The sequence below is a fragment of the Nannobrachium achirus genome (genome assembly GCF_963921795.1).
Source record: "Nannobrachium achirus genome assembly, chromosome: 3".
Taxonomy (NCBI): domain Eukaryota; kingdom Metazoa; phylum Chordata; class Actinopteri; order Myctophiformes; family Myctophidae; genus Nannobrachium; species Nannobrachium achirus.
Window position 1 is genome coordinate 50,445,137 of NC_137812.1, and position 12,122 is coordinate 50,457,258.

Sequence of the window (12,122 nt, forward strand, 5' to 3'; positions counted from 1 at the left end):
GGTCCTCTTGTGGTGTTAAGTAATATGCCTTTGCCCTCCCCTAAAAGCTTGTGTCTCTATTCTTGCACTCAGACTAATAATATTAGCTGGAGCATAGACCATATTTCTGTGGTCATATTATGACTTTGACCACAGAAATATGGTCTGAGCGCCGTGCCTCTTCAAACGGATTATTTGTAATGTTGCTGATCTAGGAGCTCAATACAGTCCTACAGTCGCACGTGTTTGTGGATAAAAGCATCGGCTAAATGCCTAAAATGTAAATGTTAGACGTAGTACGGGTAGAGGGTTGGCATAGGGGAGGCAGAAGGGCAGGAGATAGAGGGGCCAGAAATGGGTCACGACTAAGACGGGATGAAATTGGTTTGACATTTTGAGAACTCTGTCAACTCTTGAGACTCCGTGAAGAAGCACCAGGCTTAAATAATGTTTGGGTTTGTGTAATAACTGTTTAATTCAACGCGGCAATAACAGCAGCCCCGCCGAATACCATGGAACCACTCCAGATCCTTTCAAGCTCAAAATCTCATGCAGTTTGTCTCTTAACCCTGCATGCAGCACAGGGCCAGATACGTTTTCGTGTTCAGTATACATGCAAGGAAATTGGTATTGATCTTCCTTGTGCATCTGATTACAATACAAATTCTTAGAAAAAGGTAAATGATAAGAAAATAACGTGCATTGTCCAAACAAGCCATTAGAGCAAGCTATTTTGTGACTACAATGGGATGGTTTCCCGCATGTCCAGCGAGACCCAACACAAATGTTTCAGGCGTGGGAGGATTAGATTTTACTGTGTGAAGGAGCATCATAATCGTGGGATGAGCGCACGATAAAAAACTACATTTAATCAAACCAGTATAAATGCAAAAAAGACTTACGGTAATTTCATTAGCCTAATATAATTGGCCTAAAATTATACAACAATTATATAACAACAACATTGTAATATAACAAGTCTAATTTAAAAACGTATCGCTATTGAATATTAATTGTATTACATGTTTATTTGTATATTTATTTTATAAAAAAATCTCTGCTAGACCCATCCGATGAGCAGAATAGGATGGTACCTCGGCAAGTCCAAAATTAACACGGAAGACATGTACACAAGCAATTACTGACGGAATTGCAGATTTCATTGCACTAGATATGAGGCCTCTGAATATTGTCAAGGTTGCAAGATTTAGGCAGCTAATGAAAACTCTGGAGCCAGGCTACATTGTTCCCAAGAGAGACACTGTTATACACACAGTGATGGCAAAATATGACAAAACAAGATGGAGCAGATTAAACACAGTACAGCCGTAGGTTTCACAAACCGACATCTGCACATCACAGACACTGGAAGCTTACAAGACTGTCATTGGCAGTGGCTGCCCATTTAAATCACTGATGACTGGAGACTTGAGTCATGTGTTCTGGAAATGAAGAGTCACACTGTGGAAATCATCCCAGTGAAATCATGGTTGCATACGACATTCCAGGATTGAAGCAGGTGGCCGTCGTGCCTGATAATGCTTCAAACATGATTCTCTGTTTGAACACAACTGTCTGATGATCCATCCTGGGGAAGAGTACGGGGGAGTTTGTTGTACTGGGCACACTCTGCAACTGTACACTATAACAGTGTATTAACACTGGCCTAAAAGAGGACCCGGTCTGTCTTACCAAAGCAGCTGCTAGACGCCCGGTCTATATTATTTTTTTCTTTTTTTTAAGTGTCAAGGCCACTGCAGCACATAATATAAACAAATACAGAAAGCGAATGACCACAAACTAACCCGAGATGTGTCAACTCACTGGAACTACACATTCCACATGCTGGAACGTCTTGTGGAGTAGAGATGGCCGGTTACTGTGCTGTCTGACCCTGTCCTCATCAAGGTCTGATCATGATTTACACTCAACACCAGCCCCAGTGGAGAATTGCAGGGGGACATGGTTTCAGTTCTGAAGCCCATGGTCACTCTTAATGAGTATTGTCAAGAAATGAATGCTTCATTGTCTGTCTCTCGATGATAACCAAATATGAAAACACACCACCTTGCAAGTGCGCAAGGATGACAGTGTCAGTGCAGCCACCAAAGCAATAAAGGTGAAGCTCACTGCAAGAGTTTGACAAGAGGTGGGAGCTAACCAGTAGACACCTTCAGACTCAGAGCAGTATCTGTGTACAAGCTGCAGTACTTGTCCCACGTAAAAAAATGAATCAAATAAAAAGAAAAAACATTTTTGGAGGAAGACAAATGCGAAGAGGCATATGACAGGGTGGCAAATCTGTCAGAGATCATGGCTCAGAACTATGTGCAGGAGCCAGTGCAAAAGAAAACAACGATAAGAAGGGAGACCAATATAGAGTGAAATTAAGACATACTTGCTGGACCAAAAAAAGGTTGACTGTAAGGCCACTCAAAGGCTGGCTTCCTTTAAGATCTTAAAGGAGGACTTCACCACTTTTCAACCTGTCTTCATATAATAGGTCCTCACTAATGTTCATGATAAAATATACAAAAACAAATCTAATCGTCTGGGTCTCATAGGAGAGCTGTGGGCGGGTCAAATCCATCCACCAGTGATATCATCAATGGGGAATCCAAGCTAATAGAAACTACATGTTTTCTATTCCTGAAAAGTTGCAATGTTAAAGTGGAAGACATTGTTCTTGCGATAATAAAAATCTAAATAATCTGTCAAACGATGATGTCACTGGTGGATGGATTTGACCCGCCCACAGCTCTCCTATGAGACCCAGACTGAGTAGATTTTTTTTTTGCTATTTTATCATGACTAGTGAGGACCTATTATATGAAGACAGGTTGAAAAGTGGTGAAGTCCTCCTTTAAGTTCACTTCTTCAAAGTAACATGAACAAACTTCTCCCAAAACAAAAACCATGGGCGTATTATTTTGAAGACGAGAGGTCAGTTATTAATTAAAAGGGGACACTGCCATTTTGGTCAATGTCATTTATTTGTTTAAACCGTGTGCAATGTGCTTTTACAAATGTATTATTTTACATTATTGTTCAGATGTAGCCTTGTGTGTGTAGGCCTAGTTTAGGCTTCTTATAAAAGAGAAATCCTGTTGTGGAACATACACTGCATGTGTGTCTGTCATTTCACAGAGCACAATGTGTGGTTATTTTTAAACTGTTCCATTTGTTGACTTTTATATTTTAATATTTTTGTTGTTTGCTTAAAGAAAAATAAATAGGTTATAGCCTAAGAGCCACGTTTATCCAGAAATAACTGTGGCAAACTTTCCCTGTGGTGTGCTAAAAGGAAATAAAGGACACAAGCATGTGTTGTCAAACCAGTCAAAAGAGAGAACTTGTCCATCTTTATGTGTTCTCATTATTCTGATAGGCCTAAATGATTCCGATCAAAATAATAATTATGTCTGTTACACTTTAATTTAACTGGGTCTAAAGCAGCACATGCCAACTGTACCATTTTTGGCGACCGGGTACAGCCCTTTTCACGACAAAGAGCTGAATACATTTTGAAACACACAAAACAAAATAATATTTTGTGAAGCTTGGCAAAATGGGCCAAGTGTGGGACATACAGTACATACAGTACGTACATACATAAAAACAGACAAAGCCAGACGTAGGAGCTGTTAAAAAATAAAAGAAAAATGCAAATATGGAGTCCAGACCAGTCTATGATGTCAGCACTATAACATGACCGAGTTTAAAGTCGGCTGGTCGGACAGTTCTTGAGATACGTGAACTACAGACATACACACTCATGCACACACACACGGACTGGTTTCGCACATTTATAGTAGGATGGGTGAAAGTGTAGGGTTAAAATGATGGGGATATCCTATTCCATGTATAATCTTAAACTGCATTTCTTTGGGATTATTGCAAACAGAAATTGATTTATCATGTCAAATATGATTCCACTCTGTCATCAATTGTGACAGATTGCTCCCACTCCCACATTAATGTGTCTAAAATAAGCGTTGGATGACCCAGGCTGGGAATCAGGGTTGTTCACAATAGGGGTGAACAACCCCTATTGTGGTGAAGGTCAGTTTTGACCTTCCCTCAAGTCGACACACACAAATTATACTTGCCACGTAGCCGCGAGGGTATTCTGGCATCATATGACAAAGTTTGTCACTCGGGCATGTCCACACGCACACACACACACACACACACACACACCTGCGTGCCTCAAAACCCTAAATAGAGTAGCAAAGTCCTGACGTCACTCCCCTGATTCCCGGAAGTAATTTCTCTATGGAGAATAAATAACATTGGGTCATCTTAAATAAAAAAATAAACCAAACTGTCTCTTAATTTTTTATGACCACACATTCTTCATGCATGTACAATATTGTGCCACAACAGAAATATGGTCGCTGTTTGAGGAGATCCATCATACCAGCAGCTTTAACTTGACGTTAAAAGCCTATAAAGACAAGCAAATGTGCTTACATTCTGTAAGGGAATTACTGTTACTTTTGGGAGAGATGTAAGTGTGTGCAGGCAGTGGAAGTATCTGCTTGACAGGTTTGTCACAATTGCAACAAATTGTAGTATAAACATAACCACATACTCACAGCTACCCAGAGCCTATTAACGTTGACTATACTTTTGGCATAGATGTAGAAGTATACATATTCACAGCCACCTACTTTGCTGAAACAACAAATGTGTCACAGACGCCTCAATACATCCTTGAGAGCCCACCCTTCAGTTTTAAATGAAGGCACAGCATTGCTAGGAATATAAATGTCTGTTCTACATACTGATTTATATGGCTACCAGTCATTTAACATTTGTGTGGGATGGGAGCAGACAGGTTTCAAAAGAAAACTGTTGCAGTTTTGAGTGACCAGAATCTCTGCGGGAAAGGACAGAAACATGGGAAAACATTGCACTGCTTTCAAAGATGTACAATCTTGATACCACACATGCAGTACATGCATGCAAATGCATAGACCAGGTAAGGGGGCAGTTCTTCTGGAAAGCATGACAGAAGCACCATAGAGCAGCAGATGGTAGGACCTCATGACATACTATCTCTGTTTCCAGGTCTGCACTCTGCAGGGCATCCACCACCAGCTACACACTTCCCTCCTGTCTCCCATTCATCTTTTACACTTTATTCCCAACTAAAAGTCCTCTTTTGTTGCTGATCGGGTAGAAATGTATCTTATAACATGACCTACGAGGCCTATGATCTATGAGGCAAGGTGGGTGGTTCGAACTCTCCTTTTCTCTCCCTCTCTGTCTGACACTTTATCAAGCCTGCTAACATTAAATAATTTCTGTGCCTCCATAGAAAATTATAATTATCTGACACATCTGCCCTGACATTAAATAATTTCTGTGCCTCCATAGAAAATTATAATTATCTGACACATCTGCCCTGGTTGCAAATTATGGAGCTATCTGCCACACACTGAGGGACAGTCACAGCCCATGGGGAAAAAAGAAAGGATAAAAAGAGTTGATATGATGTTCCCAAATTTCTGGATGATTGCCATGTGTAATACTGATGTTTGGGGGGTTGTAAGAATTATTGTGCAGATAAATCATTTGCCTGAATTCATAATCATGAATTCATAATCAATTTGAGAATGAGTTTGAATGAATGTTTTTTTTTTTCTTATTTTTTTGTTACTGTAACTTGGATTGCATTTAGGATTAATTCTGAAACCTCTTTTCCTTAACAGAAAAAGACGATTTCACTTAATTTATTTTCCCATTGTTTATGTTGACACCGTACTACATCACCATTAAATGGTAAATGTTACAGCTACCAACGTTGCTACTGCTACAACTACAACTTGCTTAGTGTGCAGCCATGTGTACTTCTACTTAAACACGTTTAGCAAATAATTGCACAGACCTACTTGCAGAGAAAATGATAAACAACTGAAGTCCTGTGTGCTCTCTCTGGACAGTGTGTTGCCTAGGTCAGCAGGAGTAAAGCTGTCACACAGATCCCTGCACTACAAAGTCATCTGCTGCAGAAACTGGGCCACTTCTAATCTGCCTCCCGATGAATAATTAATAATTAGACACAGAGCAACTTCCAATCGCAGTCAAAAAAAGAACAGAGGGCTCCGCGTCCAGTTTCGGTTTCTCCCCCAGCTTGGCATTGCATTTAACAAGCAACAATATATGTCTATAAAGTACACTTCAGGCTTTAGCTCCACACATTAAAGATTTCGACAGTTTAAATATACAGCAGCAACACCATGGAAATGAATCAGAGTTCTAATGTATTATTCAGGCTTTGTGTTTTTGTGTGTGGGTGCGTTTTCCTTTTGTCAATAGACAGATATTTTAGTCAAGTCAATAGATAGATTCTAGACCTTTCCAAACATTACATTTCACCCCTCTCATCTATGCAGTCTAGCAGTAGGGTTTCCGTGCAGCTGTGGGTGGGGTCAATGAGAAGAGAGTCCACTCTTGTATAACATACTTTAAAAGAGACTTCCAGTTTAATTACAAAGAACAATACAAGTGGGACCAGACTTGGCCTCTCAGCAGCCGAGCTAAATGCCTGCAGAACCAGAAGGTGCCCCTCGGGGCCTGTGCCAGACGACATCAGGACCAGCCAGCTTGCCCAGACCAACACTAGGAAAGCCTAACATCACAGGTCATGAAGACGACTGGTCCTGCAGCATCTCAGACCACTAGTGAGTGATCAATTCGACCCCTAAGGTTTGCGTACCAGGTACCAGGCTGAGAACGTCTGCTAGTGGAGATTCTTGCTGTGATGCAGGTGTACCATAGCTTGGTGGCATTGGGCCACACTGCACAGACTATCTTAACTCATTCAATGCCATTTCAAAATGACCGCCAAGTACCAGGATGCCATTCCATGTCATTTTTAGTGCACGGATCCGTGCGCGCCCATGCCTAGATCGTGCACGATGTGTGTGCACGCTGTTCACAGCTTTCAAACACTTGGAAATCCACTTGGAAATCTGTTCAGGCATTCATGAGATAGAAGCCATTATGTTTTCTTCAAATGTAAACAAACATGGCTGCCATGTTTGAAAGATGTGGTTGGTATGGGGGTTAAACATACAATTTCACGATTGCGATCATGCCTACTACATTTTTGGAGGTCCAAAAAATGTTTTTGAATAATTTTTTTCAAAATAGCTTCCAACTCGGGAAACTCGGGCCATGGCAGCCTGAGACCACTGTAATAACTCGGGAAACTCGGGAGGGGGCAGCAAATGAGTTAATGACAGACCGCAGCACGTGAGGCTGCAGGGATGTCGGTGGATGTGCTAGTGACAACGCTGGTGCTCCCAGGGCACCGTGCTGTCACCATTTATGTTCACCTGACTTCCACCACAACTCAAAGTCATGTCACCTCCAGAAGTTCTCAGATGACACCGCCGTCGTCGGCTGCATCACAGGTGACAACATGAGTGAGCATGACGAGGTGGCGAAGGACTTTGTGAGGTGAAGTGAGGCGAACTGCCTACGGCTCAGCAAACGGGTTCCACTGGCCAAAACGGGTTCCACCGGCCAAAACGGGTTCCACCGGCCAACAGCGTTGTACACAGGGAGGTGGTAGAGTCTGTGGACAGCTATAAGTTGGAGGTGGTGGATGTGCGTGTCCCACCCACTCCACATGGAGATCGAAGAGTGAGTGAGCAAGAGGAAGTTCCTTTACCCCAAGATGAGGTTGGTGGGACTCTGTCAGTCCTTTGTACTGTTTGCTATGAGAATGTATAAAAATGCACGCAAGGGTCAACAGTAATTGACTTTCCGTGACTCAGAGGCAACATGGCAGTGTGCGACCATTGAACATCCACTCTGTTGTCATCTGTAATGTCACCCGTGGTTTGTGCTGATGTCATAATTATGCCTACTCCCTTTCTTGTTCTGCATGAGGCAGGTTGATTCTATAGGGTGTATCAATTTTTTAGCTTTGTCTGTTTGTACGTATGTCCCGCCCCATCCCAAATTGGCCATGCTTATCGGGAATGATGATGACTTAGTGATTATTAACCCTTTGCAGTCCGAAATAGAATGGTGGTTGGTAGATTAGCCGTGAAATTTCTATTATTATATTATGATCTGAACCGCATTCATTTTACCAGACATCCAGCGCTATATCACGTGGTCTTCATCCCCCATTACCATTCCGCAATCGCTGTTGTTTTACTCACCCAACTGTCCCAGTGAAATTCTCAATCTGCATTGGTTTAGAGTGGGAGATTCGGCTGACGCATCATGTCCCCGTGCATTTCGCGTGCGCGATCCGTTCACGTAAATGTCCCCTCAAATAATCCACGTGTGACTCAAGAGCAGAACTGAAAAGTGTCGCTAGCATAGCCCCTAGCATGGCTGCTGTAGAAGCACCAGGGTACAGACAGTAACCGAATGGGGGAATGTGCCTTGGAAAAGGAAAGGCCAATGACATCACTTCTGCTTCATGTTAGCCCAACCATGAGCTATCGATGCACAAGTGGTGACTAGGGAAGGTTAGACGATCGCCGATTTTCGGATGAAAATCATTTATTTCGGTAAATACGGGAAAGTACAGGAAAAGACGAGCGGCTGCCCCGCCCTCCCTAGGAAGTCCGATATAGTACGGTTTTAATATTAAGTAAAAAAAAAAACTAAAAAAAACACAAGAACAGACAAACATATGGACAAAAAATGCAACAAAAACAAGTAAGACAATTGTTTGTATGATACATCATGAATGATAAGGGATAGCTATTGTTTTGGTAAAGCCTATCTTGTTATGGTACAGCTCGTCCCAGAGGCCTTGGAGCCACACAGAACTCTAGTGTCTGACCATTCTTCTGGGCAGAACTACTTTACCACTGACCAGAGTGTTAAACTGTAATTCTGTCCATGATATCATGTTACATAAACTTGACCACCACCACCTAATATTAATAATTGTCTCCTCATTTTCTCATTGATTATTGATTGATCTGAATTCCTCCACAATCCCCTCATCAGAACATGTCTACCAATTATGATAGCATGCCATCAGGATGAAACCTACATAATCACAAATATGGTCTCCAAATATGTAAAGCCTAGGGCAGAAGGGCAAATCAACACTTGTAATTTCTAAGATACAATTATGGATTTGAGACAGGTAGGAAACTATATCTATGTATGTATGCATCCATCTATCCATCCATCTATCTAGTTTACAACGAAATACTCACCAACAGTATTTTAAATGTAGTCGTTAATTCTAATGTGGACTTGCATATGACGCATACTGTAAGTCCACACACATACACCCGTAGAATACAAAAAGACAGGCACATGACAGCATCTGCCTATGCACACGCACGCACACACACACACACACACACACACACACACACACACACACACACACACACACACACACACACACACACACACACACACACACACACACACACACACACACACACACACACACACACACACACACACACACACACACACACACACACACACACACACACACACACACACACACACACCTTTTGCAGGTACTGTACAGTATAAAAGAGAGGTTATCCTAAAATACACACACACACCTGCCAAAGTCCAACCTCTGACATAGCTATAGTGTCCAAACCATCTTTACACAATCACGCACACACTCACACGCAGCGCGCACACACACGCTTGTGTGTGTATACACACACGTGCATGTACAGACACACAAACCCACACGCACGCACCCCTGGTGCAGACCTAAAACAGAGACAGACACAGAGAGAGAGCAGGCTATCACTCTTGGGGCCGACTGCTGTCCGGTCTCCTCCGGCCCTGGCACAGAGATCTCCTCCCCTCCTCACCCTGCCGTCACACCTAACATCTCATGCCGCCACGGGGCCTGACGCCCCCCTGCCCACATCATCAATCTGCGCCAGCCCTGGCCCCTCTGATTAATGATGATCCGTGCCGGAGGGACAGAGAGGGCCCGGGGACGATAGGGTGTGTGGGTGTGTGTGTGTGTGCATGTATGTGTGTGAGGGGGGGTACAGGGGCCAGGAAGAGATTGAGGGGGGGTGTGATGGAGAGGAAGATGGGTGCAGAGGACAGATAAGCGAGGGTTGTTTTTTGACCACCCGTGCGGTGCCACGGTGTCAGGGGTGGGGGGAGAGTGGACTTTGGTTCAAAGGGTGAGACGGGTGAAGAGGAGAAAGGGAGAGGTGGGGGAGGTGCAGGTTGGGGGTTGGTTTGACCACCCATGCAGAGCAAACGCGCTGCCGGGCTGGATGGACCACAGTGGTGGTTGTGGTGGAGGATGGAATACTGCAGTACCACGCCACACGCTGGGGGTCCCCAGATCCGGTTCAAGAGGGCAAGGAGCAGGAGGGGATGGGGGGGGGGGCTTGGTAGGGAGAGAGATCTGGTGGTTCAGCCACCCGTGCCCTGAAGGCTGGCTTCCAGTTCACGGGGGCTGAGTGGAGCAGCCGTGGCAGAAGGTGGTGGGAGGAGGGAGGGGCTGGAGGCAGTGGAGGGGAGTCAGGGGGAGGGGAGGGGAGGGAGGGTGTGAGGGGAGGGCAGTGACCTTCAAGTTAAGGGGCAGTGGCGCGGGGGTCGTGTGTGGCACCAGCTGGAAATGTCAGGCCGTCAGATGTCAGCGGGCAGACTAAGTATAACCTGGTCAGCACCTGGAAGGACGTCCTCTAATTAGAAGCGTGTTCGGCCATGTCGGATCACACGGGGACAGAGCACTCGGCCAGTCGCCGCTGCCTGGCGCGCACGCGCGCCACACAGGGAAAAGTACACATGCGTTTTGCCGAGACAAGCTACGCAAATACGTGCACACATTCAAAATCCCCAGGGATTAACCCAACACCTACAAGCAAACACTCACATACAGTAGAGTGAAATACATTGGATACACTGACCAAATGTCCCTTATTCTCTCATAATGTACACAGTAAAATCCTGTGTGCATTTAACTTGGTTGTGTTAACTCGGTTGTGTACAAATAACCAAATGGACCGGTAAATTACAAATGGATAAACAAACTATGTGTCAATAATAGTACTGTACAGTATAGACAGGGATCCACAGGCCCAAAAGCTCAAGGAATATGGTTGAACCTGTGATGTCTATTTTTGTGATGTTTTATCTATTAGTTTGGTCATTAAGGTCAAAAGGGATGACTCCTCAAAAAAAGTGATGACTCCTCAAAAAAAAGTGATGACTCATCACTTTTCACAGTTTTGTGGGGCAGTTAACCTACCCTAAATGTCGGGTCGGGTTCGGGTATGGTCGGGTTCTCATTACTATATCACAGATTAATGGTAATAAAAAAAATATATATATATTTATTTTTTCATTGAGCCTGAGGCCCGGCCCGACTAGTTAGCATACATTTTAGGCCCTACCCTACCCTAAATGTCGGGTCGGGTTCGGGCAGAATTTGAGAACTCTAGTTTGAAACCCCTCGCATGCTACTTAAAGCAGATTTCTTTTTAAATATATATATTTTTTTCTGTATAGTGAAGTCAATGGGACAGTGAATATACAAATGGCCATAACTTTCTTTTTTCCACAATGTTTCCAGCAGAGCAGGCCTCTCATTCTGTGGACCTTAATGACCAAACTAATAGATAAAACAGGAATAAAAAGTACGGCATCGTGACTTGATCCCCGGCTAGTAGGGGTGTTGGAAAAAAAGATTTTCATTTAAAATCTTGATTCTCATATATTCAAAAATCGATTTACAGGACTTACTCTATGGTGTGTTAGAAAATGTCTAGTGTGTGTGATATGAAATGTAGGCTTACCATTATCACAGTAAACATTATCATGTCTTAGCATAATTCAGGGGCTTTAGGAACAAAATAAAACACTGCAGTCACTTTCAGTTCAGTACAGGTGAGGCGTAGTGTGTGTGTGTGTGTGTGTGTGTGTGTGTGTGTGTGTGTGTGTGTGTGTGTGTGTGTGCACGTGCATCACTGTCCAGCTGACGCTTATTGGCACTCGTTAATGTTACTGGTGCATCAAATAGAAACACCTAATCTAATATAAGATACCATCAAATCCAAGACTTTTTACAAGTGACCGTCATTGGTATTACGGTATACATTTCTTTGTTTAAGCTGTTGTTAATAAATAGGCTACACTTGGGGAGGCCATTCGTGCGG

At 43.4% G+C, this 12,122-nt stretch overlaps 1 protein-coding gene across 1 annotated transcript in view; it reads right to left on the reverse strand.

Annotated features, from left to right (window-relative positions):
* Positions 1 to 12,122, reverse strand: part of znf827 (zinc finger protein 827) — a 144,594-nt gene that overhangs the window by 69,095 nt on the left and 63,377 nt on the right. The gene's annotated exons all lie outside the window — the stretch shown is intronic.